Here is an 18,312-nt window from a genome sequence, read left to right as displayed (position 1 = left end):
CCGCCTGGGAAGGAAAATGTAAAATGATGTCTAATTTCAGGTGATAATGATTATATATAGAAAAGTCATGGAAACTCAAGAAAATGTTAGAACCGGCCAGTGAAGCCAAGGAGTTGTCAGTGCAGTTTCATTTGTAATAGAATCAAAAGAATCTTTCAAGGTTGGAGATGAAGACAGTAAAGTACTGAACTCTGTAAATGTAACTTTTATTCTCCTGATGTGTTGGGATCTAGGAGTCGCCCCACAGACCACACGAACACAGATCTCAGTTAAACAGGGATAGTTTATTGAACACACACTTCAAGACTGGTCAACTAGGACAACAGCTTAAAGCTGCGTGCTGGACGTTTCTCAGGGTCAGTTGGAAAGGCTAAAACCTCAAATACCACAATGAACTCATACGCAGGTGCTGGAAGTGTTGCCTGGTGGTTGCCCCTGACTTAAGCCATTTTAGATATAACAGTTCATAGTTAACTTTAATTTGGTGGGTTCTACATGAAGCTTATAATTGTGGAATTTCTTTTTATTTTTTTAATAAAAGTTTATTTATGTATTTATATGAGTACACTGTAACTGTCTTCAGACACACCGGAAGATGGAATCAGATCCCATTACAGATGGTTGTGAGCCACCATGTGGTTGCTGGGAATTGAACTCAGGTCATCTAGAAGAGCAGTCAGTGCTCTTAACCACTGAGCCATCTCTCCAGCCCCAGTGGAATTTCTTAAGATTAACAAACCTCATAATGTTGGAACATAACAGGGTATGTGGTCAGCATGACCCTGCTCTGAGTCAAGTTATTTTTCTGCATCAGTGACTGGCAGGCACATTACAATAATGATATGAAATAGCTGGTGGGCATAAAACAAAAATGGCTGCAGTTATGCTAGGAGGACAGGCTCTAACAGATGAAACTGTCACTTCCGAGGCTTACTGCCTCTGTCTGCTAACCTAGGCCTAGTCCTCAAAGCTTCTAACCTATGTACAATCTAACCTAGGGTCTAGAATGTTTTCAGCCTCTGGGACTTACTGCTGAATAAGCTTACCCCTTCCTAGTTCTTTCTGATCGCTGGCTGGCTGGTCAATTCAGCTGTCCTGGCTCAAACTCTTCTCCAAGCTGACTGATTCAATCTGGCTTCTCTCTCTCTCTCTCTCTCTCTCTCTCTCTCTCTCTCTCTCTCTCTCTCTCAGATTCTTCTGAATTGCTCTGCTTGGCCTCCAACTAACTTTGGCAATCTGTTCTAATCTGGCTCCTTCTCATTCTGTCCTCACCTGCATCTAGCTTGTTCTCTCTACAACCTCTCTGTAAAACTCATCCAGCAAAACAGCCTCCTTTCTCATTCTCTTTTTCTCTCTGCACTGCTCTCTTAAGTAGCTTCCCTTTCCTCTCTCTTCTCCTTAAAGTTGGACATGTCTGATTCTGTCTTTCTCTGATTCCGTCACTTTGCCTGCCACTCAATTAGGCATTACTTCAGACATGGGTGCTTCCTTGTAGGTGTGTGCTGGGATTAAAGGTGTGTGCTGGGACTGAGCCACACCAAAACTGAAAACAGTTCTTTTCTCCAGTAAATAACACAATCTTGGGGTTCAGAGTGACCAAATATCCTGCAACAGAACTCTGAAAAGTTTCAGGAGGTTTGAAAGAAATGGAAGACAAATCAAATGAATGTATACATCTCTTTGGGTGCTAGCAGCCTCCAGACCTAAGATGTTTCGATAAGTGGCTTGTCAGGTTGGTCCCCTGCAAGAGAAGGTCACACAGTTTTAATACATTGTGCAGGAAGCATGCCAGTATTGGGAAACTCTTAGCACTGTGTGGTCTGCCATGATGTAACCAAGGCACTGTCCTGTCCCTGGTAAGGCAGTAGTAGATCATGCATGCAGAAGTCAGGAGTACATGGTGTTTAGGTGTCTAAGTCAACCAGACTGGAGCAGGAAACTAACTTTTACACTGTGCATTCCTGTAGCTTGGCCATCAGCCCCAAAGTGGAGGTAGTCACACACCTACACTGTAGAGTTATTGCAAAGGTTAAACGATTCTGTGTGCCAAGTACTCTATCCCCATATTGTTAACGAATATGTTTCTGTTTCCTTAATTTTTGGTTTTACTTTTAAGTGTGTGTGTGTGTGTGTGTGTGTGTGTGTGCGCGCACACGTGTCCATGGGAGCAGGCGCCCACAGAGGCTAGAGGCATCAGATCTGGAGCAAGAGTTACAAGCTATTGTAAGCCAGCTGTGGTAGATGCTAGGAACCCAACTTGGGTTCTTTGTAAGGGTAGTAGGTCCTCTTAACTACTGGGCCATCTTTCCAGCCCCTGGGTTGTAGTTTGTTTTGTTTTTTAAAGTAAAAGAATGGCCTACAAACCTCATGGATAAAATTGTCCAACACTGGTATCTGTTTCCCCACTTTTAGTCAGGGTCTGGCTATGTAGCACAAGCCAGCCTGAAGCTCACAATTATGTTTTGCTTCAGCCTGAGTTCTCGGATTTCAGACACTTCCCACCATGCTTAAGTACATTTCTTTGCTATCACTGTCCTCTCAAGAGGCAGCATAAATTATCAGGGAGGTCTGAAAACTTGGAGATTCAGCTGGGCATGGTGGCACATTCTTTAAATCTCAACACTCAGGAGGCAGAGGTAGGAGGATCTCTGTGAATCTGAGGCTGGCCTGGTCTGAAACATAGCAAGTTCCAGGGCAGTCAGGTGAGACCCTATCTCAAAACCAAAAAACCTACAACCAACCACCAACGAATGAAAAATCCCCGGAGACACTTTGGACTCTATAAGATCAGTTCAGTCATTGGTGGGGGAAAGGGGGCGGGGGGGGGGGTTGTGTTTCATGTGACCTTAGGGATGAGAATAAACTCCAGGAACTGCAAAAGCATGCCACTTCATAAAGACAGGGAAGCAACTGAGGTGCCCAGAGAGGCTAAAGTCAGCTTGCTTTGCCGGAAGCAAAAGACTCTTTACCAAGGCCCACAAAGATGAGATTGCTGACTGGGATTTATACACCAGGTTAAAAAAAAAAACCAATTTAAAGATCCCTTTGGCAGGCAATAGAGATGAGAAGCTGTCAGTAAATGTACACGTTTACAGAAATAAGCCTGAAAACGAGACTTTTGGGCCCTGCTGAAATTTGCTCTTGGGAGAAAGAAGGCCTTCATTTTCTGGTTAAGCCCTCTTTCTCCAACTGCAGTTTCATTTCAGGGAAAAGTAATTTTTTTTCTTCATATTAGTTTTCAATTTTGATTTGTCTTATTTCAGCTCTGACAAGCCTGGCTTATCCCTCATCTTGATGAAAAGAAATACTGTAGGCGGAAGGCTGAGGGTGCTTGCCCCGCCGCCAGATTTTTTAATGATTTTTTTTTTTTAGGCAAGGTGTAGTGGTACACTTCTGTTATCCCAGCACTCGGGAAGCAGAGGCAGGTGGATCTCTGTGTGTTTGAGGCCAGCCTGGTCTACAGAGTGGACAGAACAGCCAGAGCTATGTAGAAAGACCCTGTTTCAAAAAACCAACATCTTGTCTGGCTATCTGTTGTTTTAAATTTTAGGTTTATTTATGTTTATGTGTAGATATGTGTTGCCTGTAGGTATAGTATGCTTGTGTAACCATGTGTGTGCCTGGTAACTAAAAGACCAGAGCCTGCACTTACAGACAGTTGTGAGCCACCGCATGGTGCCACCGCATGGGTGCTGGGAGTTGAACTCAAGTCCCCTGAAAGAGCAGCCAGTGCTCTTAACTGACAAGCCAGCTCAACTCCTGTATCGAATTATGTAACATGTAAAATAATGTCTGATAATTCATTCTGTCTGTCTGTCTGTCTATCTATCTATCTATCTATCTATCTATCTATCTAATCTTACTATGAGGTACCATCAGACAAACCCAAGTTTGTTGACATTTTTCAGAATAATTGCCCGGTACTCTTCCATAAGGTCAAGGAGACGAGACCTGTGACTCACAGAGGTGCTGTTGGCTGGCACACAGGCAGCCTAGCACTGCAAAACAAAATCCACAAAAATGAAAGTGTCTGAAAGGACCAGTATTCGGGAATAGTCTAGATTAAAGGGGGCACAAAACAGGACATTTTAGTGACAGAGCATGGGCCTGGGTCACTTTAACCAACAGCCATGAGTTCAGAGGCTTCCTCTGTCTGGGGTCTAGAGACCGGCTATTGGTGATACTGTTCTGTTTGTCTGTGACCCTGTCCGAGTGGTGACGATAGTGCTGGGGTCCACAAGAAGACGCCTGTTTTGTCTCTTTGAAATGTTCCCCAGAGTGTAAAGAGTACGTTAAGTTTTTATAACAATGCTGGGCATTAGGTCTCCAGGAGACTTGGCATTATTTTTAACAGCCTCCTGCCCCAGTGTTGAATTCCCTGTAGCAAGCCAGTGGTCCCCTGATAACCTTCATTAACAGTGTTCAGGAAACCAGTCCTAGTCCAATTGCTTTGCTTTTCCTGTTTTCCAGCCTTTGCTTCCCCATCTTGTGCAGTTCCAGAGAACACTGGGAAGCTCCGCTTTGCTCACACTTCCTGTCTTTGCCCCCTGGTTCCTCCCCATGGTGATAAGACTTCTGGTCTGTATTACTTACTTTTCTGTTGGTGTGAAAGACCACAGTGATCAAAACCAACTTAAGGAAGAGAGAGGGTCTCTTTGGCTTATGGTTTCTCAGGGAAAATAGTCCATCATGGTGGAACTGGGGCTGGGGGACATGGAAGCAAGCGGCAGGCATGGTGGTAGGTAGGAGCATGAAACGGAGAGGTTACATCTTCAGGAGCAGACATGAAGCAAAGAGCAAACTGGAATTGAGGCAAGACTGAACTTTCAAAGCCCCCTCCCCCCCCAGTGATGTATATCCTCCAGCAAGGCCACACCCCCTAAACTTCCCCAAACAGCACCACCAACTGGGGACCAAGTGCTTAGATACTTGTGTCCATGGGGACATTTCTCATTCTAAAGCTCTTAGTTTAGTTGAAGTGGAAATTTCTGTTCCTTCCTACCCAAAAGTCGGTTATGTCAAATGATGTTTTGCTGGGGCACACAGGTGAAAGGATGTTTTGCTATAGCTGACTCATGAAAGGATGCATGATGTTCAGAAGGAATGTAAATATGACCCCCACACAGTAGGAGCTGGAGCATTGGTTTGTTTTGTTCCACCTCATTACTCTTTGCTAACAACATGCATGTATTGGTTCATTTTACGTTGTGTTGCCGAGGCTCCCCTGTGGTGATGCCATAGAAAGATACTCACTAAAGAACTGCTCGTGAGGTTCTTGCTGTCTCCTCAGCGACCTCAGACTTCTGGTTTCCTCCGGATTGAACTGCCGTTGCTGGTTCATGTGTGGTGTTTGCCCACAGGACTGGACTGCAGCTGCTGATTCGTATTTGGTGTTTGCTACTGGACTGAACTGCTGATATCCTGACAACGAAGATTGGACTCGTCCCCAAAGAACTATTTCTAAACAGGTCTACTTCCCCTGTGTCCTCATAACTTTTCTTTTGCATTACCTCTGGTGGGTGGTAAGCTAGAGGGAATGTTGAATGCTTACTAAAATAGGTTGAGAAAAAAAATTTATGACTACATTTAGTGCCATCTAGATGGTGAGTCTTCTTGTGTGTTATTCGGAGCTAGACTAAGTGGATGAGACTCCGTGGTTCTAGCAGAGCAACCCTGTGACCAGCATGGAGAAGATTCTTTCTAGAGAAAACCAATTATGGAGTTCCTTCATACGGTTTCCTGTGGTCCCTTTCCCTGCAGAATGGGAAAGTTGGGTGGGATATGAGAAACAAGAAAAAGTGCACACTTAAAGCCATGTGTGGCTTCCAAGTTTTTTGTGTGAAAGATCCCTGGGACCCAGGGCAAGAGAGCAGAGCTGAAAATAATGGCACACACCTCTAACCCCAGCATTTGGGAGACTGAGGCAGGAAGACCACAAGTTTAAGACTGGCCTGGGGTACAGAGTACATTTCAGGCCAGCTTAGAACTCAAAGCAAGACTTCATCTCAAAGTAAATAATAACGCTCTTCCCTTTCTCGTTCCAGGAACCCGGGGGGCTGTGGTTGACTGTGAAGACATGGCTTGCTTTGAGAACCACACCATGCACAACCAGTACTGAGAATGGCACAGGAGTTATATGAAGACACACCAGTCTCAAAGCTATGAGCCTCTTAGGGTGGACGCCAAGTTTCCGAGGAACATACATTTTGCCAAAGAAGCCTAACAAGGCTATGAAGAAGATACAACCAAGTGATGCCAAGGACTAGTCAAGGAGAATGTGTTTAGAGTTAAAAGGTCTCTCTCTCTCTCTCTCTCTCTCTCTCTCTCTCTCTCTCTCTCTCTCTCACTCTCTCTCTCTCTCTCTCTCTCTCTCTCTCCCTCTCTCTCTCTCTCTCTCCCTCTCTCTCCAGAGTTTCTCTGTAACATCCCTGGCTGTCTTGGAACTAACTCTGTAGATCAGGCTGGCCTCGAACTCAAGAGATCCACCTGCCTCTGCCTACTGAGGACTGGAATTAAAGGTGTGTTTCGCCACTGCCTGGCAAGGTCTCTTTTTTTTTTTTTTTCTAAGATTTATTTAATTTTTTGTATATGAGTGTTTGCCTACATGTATGTGTGTGTGCTATGTGCATGGTGTATGGTGCCTGTGGAAGCCGGAATAAGCTGTGGGAGGCTCTGGAACAGGAGTAACAGACAATTGTGAGCTACCATGTGGGTGCTGAGAAGCAAACACAGGTCCTCCTCAAGAACAACCAGTGCTTTTAACCTCAAAGCTACCTCTCCACTCCCCTAGTTCCTGCATTTTAAAAGGTAGACATACTACTTTTCTGCAAGTTAAACTTCACAACAGTTTGTAAAACTTAGGCCTAAGGGAAGTGTATGGGGACGGTGTGTGAAGAGCCCTGGCATAATGACACATGCTTGCCTGTAAACTCGGTGCTTGGGGATGCTAACACAGGAAGATCCGGAGTTCAAGGACAGCCATGGTCACAAAGCCAGCCTGAGCTACAGAACAAAATTCCAGCTGAAAAAGAAAAGGAAACAAAGGTCATCCAGGGTCCTGCCTGGCTCTGTAAATCTAAAAGATTAATTATTTAGGTGAGGCGTCCCGGTCACACTTAGGTTGCAGGTCCAAAGGGATGGGGGGGGGGGCAGAGGGACAGGGGGAGTAAAGGGAACTGAAAGTTCCTGTTAGGGACAAAGTCCAGAAGGAGTTGCCCCGCTGTATTTGCTGAGCTTGTCTCAACTTTCTTTTCTGGGAATCAACTTCTCCTAATTGCTGGTGGAAGACAGACGTGCTGGTCAAACATCTTTTCACCTCCTCAGTGCGGAAGTTAGCTCCTCTGTGCCTTGTTTCTTGAGAGACTCCATCCTGGGGACTAGAAAGGCACATGATTTCCTTTAAGCTCTCCTCAGACTGTTTAAAACACCATCACAGGTGTTGTAAGTGGCTTAGTCAGAAACAGACACGTGTGTGTGTGTGTCCTTTCATGGTGTCAGAACTTCACTGAATAACAATAAATTCATAAGATATGTTGGTTTTGTTGGGAGGAGTTTGCCAAGGATTGCCCTGATCGTCAGCCAAGACAAACACGGGTTCTTTTATTCCAACCTCAACTATTAATACCAGTTCTCAGATCACATGTCACACTGTACGTATGTCTATTTGGATGGATGGATGTTACAAAAGCCATAGTAAAGTTCAAGGAGTTTTGAAGAGGCTGGACACAGTGGAAGCTGGAAGCTGATGGATCTGTAAAGAGTGTGGCATGGGAGTCGGTCAGATGACTGAGCCTGGGGAGATCCGGTTGAATACACGGCTGTGTAGCCAGGCCATAGAGTCAGAGCTGATTGGAATTTCAGGGTTGAGTTTGACTACAGAAATGAAGTGTGGGACTGCGAAGGCCATAGAGGTAACTTCGAGGTAGATTAACAGTTTGAATAGACCCTCTGAGTAATTGGGACTGAACTAAGCTGAGCTAAGGCTCTTGGGATAGTTGAGAGTCCTTTACCTGTTAGTCCTTTGTGACCCTGTGGTCAGAGACAGACTGGTGGAACCATTGCTACGGCAGGGTCGTGTGTCTTCCTCTTTGTAGGGTCTAGGTGAGGGAATCACACCCTTTCTTCAGTCTGGTGTACCTGGTAAGCTTAGGCCTGGTTTGCCTGACATGATTTTACTATGCCTTGTGCTGCTCCTATAAGCTCACATCTACTTGGCTGAATTTATAAGGTAGCATCCTTTCAACTTAGGAATGGGTTATCTATCAGCCTGTGGCTGGGGCTTGGTAACAGAAAGATAATGATATGTGTCCACCAAGGTGCAGAGTCAGCTTCTCTATTATACTAAAAAATCAAGCCAAAAGCTGCTTGTAAAATGGAGCCACTTGGGGCATGGTGCGGCCTGTAAAGTCATTGTTTTATACAATACGGAGTGTCTTCTGGTTAGTTTTTTTTTTTTTTTTTTTTTTTTATCAGCTTGAATAAGCTAGAGTCATCTGGGAAGAAGGAACACTAACTGAGAATATGCCTCCATCAGACCTGCCTGTGGGCAAGTTAGGGAGACATTTTTCTTGATTAATGATTGACAGCAGAGGGCTCAGTCCACTCTGGGTGCTGAGGACACTCTGACCTCAGTTTGCCTCTCAGCAGGAGAGTTCTCATTATGTCCTGAACTGACCTGACCCTTGTCTGTATCTACTCATGCATCTGACACAGTCTAGCTTCTAGTCCACTGTTCCTCAAGGATGTCTCTGTAAGGGACCAGGGCTCATCCATCATTGCAGAGCAGTGTAATTAAATAGCTATGATCCTGTCTCCGGCTTGCTTGGATTTGCAATGTGGCCCTGCTGTTCATTAGCTGCGTGATCTTGGGCACTTTACCTAACGTTTCTGGTTTTAGTTTTGTTTTCATTTTTTTTTCTGTCTTTTTTGAGTAAATTAGAATGAAAATAGCATTTGTCTCATTGCATTGTTGGAAGGAGTAAGTATAATATGTAAAGAGGGTGGAACAGTGCCTGGCTCAGAGTAGCTGTACATGTAGCATCTAGTCTCTGCATCTCCGTCAGCATCAGCATCGGCATCAACATCAGCATCAGCATCAGCATCAGCATCAGCATTAGCATCTTTATCACTGTCCTTTGCTCTCACTCATTCAACTACACTCGAAGAATGCCACTGTGAGCCAGACTCTGCTCTAAATGGTGGGATTACAATAATGGAACAGGGCAGGTCTCTGTCCTCATGATGTCTATGCTGAGGGAGAAGAAAATGGAGATAAGCCAGTAGTTAAATACAGAGATGACAAAGAGCAACAGACACATCATGTGATATTGAGGGACTCAGAGCCTCTCTGAGGTATCTTCAAGTTTTTGCTCTTAAAGACAATTTTTTGAAACTTAAAAAAATACATTTGTGTGTATATATGTGTGTGTGTGTGTGTGTGTGTGTGCACGTATGTGGGTGGGTGGTGTCTCCACCCACCTGTGCATGCATGCATTCATGCCTTGGTGCATGTGTGGAGGTCAAAAGAAGACAACTTGCAGGAATTGGTTCTCTCTTTCCACAATTTGGGTCTCAGGAATTGAACTCAGGACATCAGGCTTGGCTGCAAATATTTTTACTGCGACAGTTTTGTGAGACCTTTGGAGGGACAACAGTAACCACTTTCCTTGTCTGTGTAGCACACTTTGAAGTGCCTTTCCTAAAAATCCCCCTCACAGGCTCTTTGAGAGCCACAAGAGTTAGTGTTGCTTGCTCACTTAACAGGAGATTCTAGCCACATAAGAAACAGACCTCTGGCCAGGCCTGTGAGGGAGCATCTAGATTAGATTAATTAGGGAGACCCATCCTAAATGTGGGCTTTACCATTTCATGGCCTGGGGTACCAGACTGAATAGAAAGGAGAAAATGAGTTGAACAACAGCATTCTTCCTCTGTGTGCCTTCTGACAGCAGATGTCATGACACAACCAACTACCTAATGTTCCTGATGCCAGCCAGCCTTCCCTGCCATGATGGACTCCACACCCTGAAACTCTGGGTGGGAGTGATCCTCTCCTTCCTTAAGTTTCTTCTGGAGAGTATTTTGTCACAGAAACAGTAAAAATGATGGATACAAAGCTTGCCTCTTGGGACAGTCCTGATCATTCTTACTAATAGATGCTGTGGAAAGGGACCTTTATCCAGCTGAAGAAGTTCAACTATATCAGCTTCTCAGTTCCTTGTTGAAGAACAGGGAGCTGGTTTTGCAGTGTGGGCTACAGAATGTTTTCATGTAGGATGGATAAATCAGCTAGAGGCCGGGCGGTGGTGGCACACGCCTTTAATCCCAGCACTTGGGAGGCAGAGGCAGGTGGATTTCTGAGTTCGAGGCCAGCCTGGTCTACAGAGTGAGTTCCAGGATAGCCAGGACTACACAGAGAAACCCTGTCTCGAAAAAACCAAAAAAAAAAAAAAAAAAAAAAAAATCAGCTAGAGAGGCTTCAGGGTATAACAGGCATCTCCATGAGGAAGCTGCATGCCTGAACAAAGCTGGAGGGAGTCAAAGCCAGGAAAGAGTGAGCAGGGAGCGGGTGGGGGCAGTAAAAGAGCAGTCCGGGCAGGCTTGGTCACATTCTGTCTCACATGAGTCTGGTCATGTTATGAGTTTGAGCAGATGTAGGGCTGACAGATCCATGAGTTCCAGTAAACTTCAAACAAGGCAGTTTGTTACCTATTGGGAGGGGGAATAAAATATTATTGGGATATGATATGAATTCACTTATGTATTGTCTAAGGTCCCTTTAGTGTTAAACAACAGAGTTGAATAATTTCAACAGAGATCAACCACATATCCTGAAAAGCTGATTCTTTTTTTTTCTGGCAGTAAAGAGGAAGAAGAAGATGAAGAAGATGGTGGTGGTAGTGGTGGTGATGATGATGATGGTAAGTAGTCTGCTTTAGACCAAAAGCTAATGAATACAATAATATTCCTAGATTAAGGAAAGGGAATTGTTAGATCAGATTGGCCTGTAGCCTTGTCTTTGGGGGGATTATCTTGATTGTATTAATTGAAGTGGGAAGACTTGCCCACAGTGGGTGGCACTATTCCCTAGACAGGAGGTCTTGAACTGTATAAAAGCAGAGAAGTCCAGCTAGCTTCAGGCACACATGCATTAACTCACTGCTCCCTATTCTTGACAGTAGATGTGACTTACTGCTTTAAGTTTCTGCTGCCTTGACTCCTCCACAGTGATGACTATAACTTAGACTTACAAGTGAAATAAACCCTTTCTTTCTTAAAATTGCTTGTGTCATGTCACCATAGGAAACAAAACTAAGACAACTATTGTCTTGGAGAAGAAAGGATAGAAAATGCCTCATAAATGTATAATTTAAAAAATACATTATATATATGATATATAAATAATATATAAAAATTATATATATATATGAATTATCTTTATCTCCAACAGCCTACTAGATATTTCTATCATTACATTCCCTCAGCACCTCCATTTTAGTACAATTCATTCCCTTTCAAAGTTTGCCAACACGTATTCTAACTGAATTCTATTTATTTTTGGCTACAAGTGACCATCAGTTTTTGGTTATTCTTCGACAGATTGCTTACTTTCTAGAACAAGCTTTTTAGTTCTAGAGGTTTAATTGAATTTTTGATGAATTAAAATATTTTAATTAACTATTTTCTTGGGTTGTTTTTATCTTCTTGTTTTTCTTTTGTTCTCTTACTTTGTTGGAAATCTAAAAAAACAAAATAAAACAAACAAATAAACAAAAAAGTCTAGATTACCCTAGAGAGATAATTTCTAGCAAGAGGATGATAAATACCTTCATGGACTGAGGAAGAGATTAATGAGGAGGAAAGGAATTAACCACCTTTGAAAACACATGCATGGCCAGTTATCTCCTTTTCCATTTCAAGACCAATCTCAGTTCTGAAAAGTTTTAAGATTCAGTTTTTTTTGTTTGTTTGTTTTTTTAGATTTATCTTTATTATTTTGTAAATGTGTATACATGTGTGACTATGTGGATAGGTACATGTGAGTGTAGTTCTCATAGAGGCCAGAAGAGGGCATCAGATCCCCTGGAGCTGAAGTTATAGATGGTTGTGAGCCACTGTGTGGGTGCTGGGAGTTGAATCCTGATCCTTTACAAGAACAGCCAGTGCTCTTAACCATTGTACCACCTCTGCAATCCTTTTGATTCAGTTTTAATTTTTGTTCACACACATTAATCATAGATTATGTGGGGCAGGAACTTGGCTTAATTGGCTAGTTCTATCTTAAGGTGTCTTATGTGGACATCAAGGGTTAGACCCGAAGGATGAAGCACCCTGTGGTTCTCTGCTCAGCTGAGGTGTCAACTGGTGCTTCTACTCATGCCTCTCAAGCATGGTACCCAGCAGGAAACACTGGGCTAATTACAAGGGTATTCAGGGATCCCCATGCAAGGTTCTAAAACACAATGGAAGCATTCTCTTTTGGTAAAGGTAGTCATTGGCCTATCCAGATTCAAGAGAGATGGAGTGCAGGTGGATCCCACCTTTTGAAAATTGGAATAGTGAATTTCCACTTCAGAAGAGCAGGTGGGAATGGCAGACACTTCTGTGACCATCTCTGGAACCTGCAGTCTGGTACATGTATGGTCTTGCAATTTTATTCCCTGCCTCCTCCTCAGCCATGTCACAATCCAAACATTACCTGTGTGGGAGTAGTTTTGAAAGGTGCTTTCTGCATATTCTATTCTTCAGTTTCTCTCTTCTTTGTTGCTTCCCATATTCTGTGCACAATGAAGGCAGAAATGGGTCACCCGGCACACGGCCAAAACAGGGCCATTTGGTTTCACTATATTTTGATATTAAATATTAATTGATATTAATTTATGTCTTTGCAGAATCAGCTCCTCCATTGCATATGCTCAACAGCCTTGCCTTCCTGATGTTATATGTCAAGGTTGGATGACAGAAGAGAGCAATTAATCATTGTCTGGAAGGTCTCTTGGAGAATCTCCAGAAGGGCTTGAAGATCCATTTCCCATTCTCAGACACACCAGAAGAGGACATTGAATCCCATTACAGATGGTTGTGAGCCACCAGGTGGTTGCTGGGAATTGAACTCAGGACCTCTGGAAGAGCAGTCAGTGCTCTTAACCACTGAGCCATCTCTCCAGCCCCATTTTCCATTCTCAACAGAAATGGTCTATAGACACTAAAAAGTCACTCAACGCTGGACTCCAGGATAACATGGCCCATGTGCATGTGACTTGCACAGGCCTGGACAAATGTTGTTTTGTTCTAGTTTTGTTTTCGTCTTTGTTTTATAAGATTTCCCTATGTAGCCCTGGCTGTTGTAGACCATGCTGGTCTTGAACCTACAGAGATCCACTTGCTTCAGCTTCCTCAGTGCTGGGATTAAAAAGCAAGCACCACCATACCTGGCCAAAGACCATTTTATTTAATTAATTCTCAGAGTTTTGGAGGAATTGTTGGGGGGGAGGGTCTTTCATGAAAAACTCGTAAATCCACAAATCATATTTTTAACCTGGACCAGCAGTTTTAGTGTTCAGCAAGTTGTTTAGACCGTGGAGACAAGAGCTTAGGGCTGGGAGTGGGTAGATGATTGACTGATAAGTACCTTAGTCATCACTTGTATATTAAGCTGTGTTGTAATTTGACATAATTAAGATGCAAATCAGAAAAGAGAAAGTTTGCAAGGCCATATTTTATGAAGACATCAGACAAAGGTACATGTGGGTGTGAATAGACCCAAACCTTAGGACTCTCTCATGAGTTAAGAATTCTTCCTGTTCGACCACTGCTGGGAGCTTGCTGTGTGTTGGAATGCCTGCTTGCCATGTCAGCAAGATCAGCTTCCCCTTGATTTTCAGCCAAACATTTTGCACTATATCTTTCCTCTCTGGCCTGTGCTAGTCCAGGCTGGTGTCAGATAATCTTGAGAGCAGAAGATATAGTTTGGCAGTGTATTAACACCCGGCATCTAGTTTTTCTACCCTGGAGTTGAAGAACCATTTTCTTATGCCCTAAATTCACCCAAACATTATCTGCACGAATATCACCACAGATACTCTTAAAAGGCATCCTGACGGGTTGGAGAGATGGCTTAGGGTTTAAGAGAACTGATTGTTCTTCCAGAGGATCCAGGCTTGATTCCCAGTACCCACATGGTAGCTCACAACCATCTGTAACTCCAATTCCAGGAGATCCAATGTGTTCTTCTGATATCCCTGGGCACCAGGAATGCATGTGTGCACAAACATACACCTAGGCAAAACATTCATATACATGCAAATATAATTAAGTAAATAAATAAATAAATAAATAAATAAACAAGTGCCACCATACCTAGATTAAAAAAAAATACAAGAATTTCCCAAGACCCACCCCTGAAGACTGTTCATTTAGGAGTTTGGCTTGGGACCCAGAAAATATTTCCTTTAGCCATAAGTCATGTTTGGCTCAGAGTTCTGTTGAACCTAGCTCCATACCGGTTTTCCTTAGTGTCTTCTTCTATTTTCCACTGATTGCTTCAAACTGAAAGTGTTGGGGTGGGAAGTGGAGGGTGGGGCATTGAGTAGTTCTGGGGGACAAAGACTGACATAATCTCCCTCTGTCATTCCATTACTTTCATTCCATTTAGCATGGGCCAAGAGTAGAATTAGACCCAAATGAACAGTGTTGGCAGTGCCCTGTTCTTTCTTCATCTTGCCGGTGTTTCGTGAGTAGCAATCTGGCAATGCAGATAGTTAATCCTGTCGGGGCATCCCTAGGAAGTGAGAAGTGAGAGCTCCCTTGTCTCCTCAGCTAGGGAGGTGAGGGCTGTCTTCTGGCTCCCCCTCTTTTTTTGTTTTGTTTTTTTGAGACAGGGTTTTTCTGTGTGGCTCTGGCTATTCTGGAATCACATGTAGAATCACCTAGCCTCCAACTCCCAGAGATCTGCTTGCCTCTGCCTTCTAGGTGCTAGGACTAAAGTCATGAGCCACCATGCTCAGCTGTTGATCAACTCAAAAGTCAAGACACACTTCTCATTATTCCAGTTTTTCATATTATTATTATTGACAGAATCTTACCCTGTAGCCCAACTTGGCTTGTTACTATATATTTGAGCCTATCCTTGAACTCAGGCCACTCCTGTCTCAGCCTGTAGCTGCCTGGCTGACTAAAACAGTCTTTCTGAAGGTTGATTCATTGCCACCAAGACAGAGTGAGCAACAAGCTCCTGATGTTTGATCTGTGGCGGTGCAAGAGCCTGGCTTTTTCTTGCTTCCAAATTTTTCTCTTAATGATCTTGGACTTCCTTATTTAAAGTCTAAAAAAATAGATCAAGTCTCTTAGTCATATACATAGTGAAGGTAAAGTTATCAGGGCTATATACATATGTATATACACATATCTCTATCATCTCTCTCTCTTTATACATATATATCATGTATCTATGTATCTATGTATGTTTGTATGTATGTATGTATGCATCTATCTATCTATCTATCTATCTATCTATCTATCTATCTATTATCTATCTATCCATCATCTATCTATCTATCTATTATCTATCTATCTATCTATCTATCTATCTATCTATCTATCTATCTATCTATCTCTGCTTACCAGGGCTTTTCACAGCCTTGCAGTTGTTGGTTTTAAAGCAATCAATAAATCAATAATTATAAATCTGCTAACAGCAGTGGTCAGTGTAGAAGACTAAACTCACAATTGTTTGGCTTAGTTCCTAGTTTTTTTCCTTCAAAGTTGATGCTTTGGTTTTAGTCAAATAGGGTAGCTCCCTTAATCTCTTGACATGGTTGGCTCAGAAAAAGGCTATGCTCATTCTAGCCAGTGAGGCTGGAGGGGCTTAGTTTCCAAGAGCTCTGGAGCTCAGTCACTGTTCCCCAAACCCTCTCCCATCCCCTCCCTCCCTCCCTCCCTCCCTCCCTCCCTCCCTCCCTCCCTCCCTCCCCTCCTCTGTCTGTCCCTCCCTCTGTCCCTCCCTTTCTTCCTATCTTCTTTCCTTTATAAGATTGCATTATTTGCTGGTGTGTGTGTGTGTGTGTATGTATGTGGAGTGCATGTATGTCACAAGCATGTTCACATGTGTGTCACCGTATACATGTGGAGGTCAGAGGGTAACTTTCAGGAGTTGGTTCTCTTCTATCATGCAGCATTCAGATGCCTTTACCTGCCGATCACCCTGTCTTCTCTCTCTTTGTTCCTTCCTCCTTGCCTCCCTCTCTTCCTGCTTTCTTTCTTTTAAAACATGTTTTCATACAACATATTTTGATTATATTTTTTCCCATTTCCCAACTCCTCCCCAGCCTCTCTATTCACCCAACTTATTGTTCTTTTTCTATCTTAACCCCCCAACATCCCCACCCCACAAAAAACCCCATGGAGTCTGATTTGTATCAGCCAACTACACTGTTAGCCCCAAAGCTCTTCTCCCATCCTCACGTGGCAGTGCTGGTGACACTTTGTCCTAAATAGAAAGACTTTGGCCAGGTAAACAGAAGGATGGTTATTGGTAAATAATCCTAAAGGCAGGTTTCTGTTTATCAGAAAAACAGTCTCCCTAAAGTGGGTTTCTGTTTGCCAGGAAGCATCCTTAATCCTCCTTCCCACAAAGGTCAACTACCTCAGGTCAGGGCAGTCAGTCTGAACAGCCTGCATCCACTCAGATCCCCACCCTGCTGACAGCCATGTAAAATATGGTTGCTTTTCTGTCATTTGCTCCTCTTTCTGCCTACTCCCACCCACTACCTACCCTGAGGAGGCCTCTGCAATTTGATAGTCACTAAACCTTTTTTTTTTTTCCCCACAGAGCACTGTAGTTTGGTAGTTTCTCTGTGCAATAGCTTCTACTGTTAATCCCACAGGATGAGACTAAGATGACTACCATAATTTTTAAGCTAAATTCAATGCAAGCTTTATTAAATATTGGCCAGGAAGATGGATAGTGGCCAGGTCCATACCTAGGATTCCCACAGAATAGCCAAGAATTATATTAGGTGCTTATAAAGGCAAAACCCACAAGGGTACACACTTTCTGCCTTCAACTAATGGGGGCAAGCATACATTCTGACATACTTCCTGCCCATGTGTGATCAAGCACATCCTGTGCAATTTGGGCAACCAATCTTGTTTACAAAAGTGAAAACATGCAGCTTGCTTTCTTACATGAACAATAGCTCCTAACATTCCAGGAAATTATCTGTCCTTGCATAAGTGGGGTTTACAGGTTAGAGGCATTTCTGTTTTATAGATCTTTTAACCACAGTAATGATAACTTTAGCCCTCCCAGTATGTGTGAAGGTTTGCATGTGTGTATACAGGCTTGCATGTGTGTGTATGTGTGCCAAATGTTAGCTGTGCTTGCTAACCATCTGAAGACAGCTCACAGAGGGCCTCTGTGGGAGCAGAATGGGCTTTTCATTGCTGAGCCATCTTTTCAGCCCCAGAAGTTGTTTTTGTTTCTCTTTGTTTCAGTTTCTTTTGAGACAGAGTCTTGTTATTGGCTTACATTTGTTTCAAACTTATGATTCTGTTGCTTTAGTTTCTCGAGATGCTCAAATTACAGATAATGTGCCATTGTGATCAGCTGGAGAAAATTCCCATTGTCTTAGATTTATTTATTTTTATTTTATGTGTACGAGTGTTTTCTCTGCATATATGTATGTTCATAATGAATGTGCAGTACCCGAGAAGGCCAGAAGAGGGCGATGAATACCTTGGAACTAGAATAATAGATGGTTGCTAATTGTCATGTAAGTATTAGAAATCAAACCTGAGTCCTCTAGAACAGCAGCCAGTGTTCTTTACCATGGACCCATCTCTCCGGCCCCCTTGAAAAATTCCATAAGGTCTTAATTTCATTTTTTTCTCCTTTCTCCCTCTCTCCCTCTCTTCTCTCTTCCTCTCCTCAGTGCCTAAAGCTAGTTTCTCTGTGGTGGCAAGATGCTGACCAATAGTGTTGAGGACAGCCTTTTCCAGACCTAGAGGGATGTCTCTCCTCATCTAGCAAACCCTCTGAGTGGACCACCTTGATCATGTGCTTTCTTGTTTTGCTGAAGTTGGGATCAAACCCACTCTTTATGAAAGCTAAGCAAATTCTCTACCACAGAGTCATCCCTCTCCCCTCTCCCAGTTTCTTCTTCCTTCTTCCTCTTTGTGTGTGTGTGTGTGTGTGTGTGTGTGTGTGTGTGTGTTGAGACAGAGTTTTCTCTGTGTAGCCCTGGCTGTCCTAGAACTCTCTCTGTAGACCACCAGGCTGGCCTTAAACTCAGAGATCTGCCTGCCTTTGCCTCC

General features: G+C 43.3%; 1 long non-coding RNA gene across 1 annotated transcript; it reads left to right on the top strand.

Moving 5' to 3' along the window:
* Positions 1-7,663: 7,663 nt before the first annotated feature.
* On the top strand, positions 7,664-13,397 carry LOC143434770 (uncharacterized). The gene is made up of 3 exons (XR_013104527.1): positions 7,664-7,910; positions 10,861-10,919; positions 12,891-13,397. It is a non-coding gene; the product is annotated as an uncharacterized LOC143434770 (long non-coding RNA).
* Positions 13,398-18,312: the final 4,915 nt, after the last annotated feature.

This window comes from Arvicanthis niloticus, chromosome 17 (assembly GCF_011762505.2).
Source record: "Arvicanthis niloticus isolate mArvNil1 chromosome 17, mArvNil1.pat.X, whole genome shotgun sequence".
Classification (NCBI taxonomy): Eukaryota; Metazoa; Chordata; class Mammalia; order Rodentia; family Muridae; genus Arvicanthis; species Arvicanthis niloticus.
Note: the sequence above shows the minus strand (reverse complement) of the source record. Positions and strands in the feature narration are given on the sequence as shown.